This window comes from Schistocerca americana, chromosome 8 (assembly GCF_021461395.2).
Source record: "Schistocerca americana isolate TAMUIC-IGC-003095 chromosome 8, iqSchAmer2.1, whole genome shotgun sequence".
Lineage (NCBI taxonomy): Eukaryota > Metazoa > Arthropoda > Insecta > Orthoptera > Acrididae > Schistocerca > Schistocerca americana.
In genome coordinates, this window is record NC_060126.1 from 384,656,244 (window position 1) to 384,657,050 (window position 807).

Below are 807 nucleotides of genomic sequence, written 5' to 3' on the forward strand. Positions count from 1 at the left end.
ACAAAAGCATGGTGAGTCATTCAGTGAGACTTCTGTCATCATCACAACAAGGTTGCACAAACCTGTCTGACCTCCCGTATGTCAGCCACCCAAACCCAGCTGTGACTCCTGCTGTGTTGGAATGAGTGGACACTCTCATTCAAGGTGGTCAGTGAATCACAATCAAACACTTCACTGCACAACTAGACATCTATGTTGGTAGTGCTGATACATTTGTCTGCCAGTTGGGGTACTCAAAGGTGTATGCCTGCTAGGTTCTTTGTCACCTAACAGAAGACCATAAAGAGCAATGAAGGACCATCTGTTGTAGAACTGCTTGCATGTTACAAGGCTGATCATGACAATTTTTTGCCGATCACAGGTGATGAAACATGGATTCATCACTTCAAACTGAAAATATAACTCCAATCCATGGAGTTGTGCTGCACCACCTCTCCGACAAAGAAAAAGTTAAAAGCCACATCTTTAGCTGGCAAAGTCATGGCAATGGCCTCCTAAGATTCTAAAGAGGTTATTCTGTTTGACATCCTCTATTGTTATGCAATGATCCACTCTGAAGTATATTGTGCTACCCTCGGGAAACTGAAGAAATAAGTGTGTTTGTCACCACAAAAATGGAAATGAACTTCTCCTCCTCTATGACAGCACAAGGCCTCACACAGATCTGCGCTCTCGAGAGCAGCTCATGAAACTTCATTGGCGTGTTCTTCCTCATCCACCCTACAGCCCGAATATTGCATCTTCTGACTTCCATCTGTTTAGCCCAATGAAGGATGCACTGCATGCGAAGCAGTATATGGATGATGG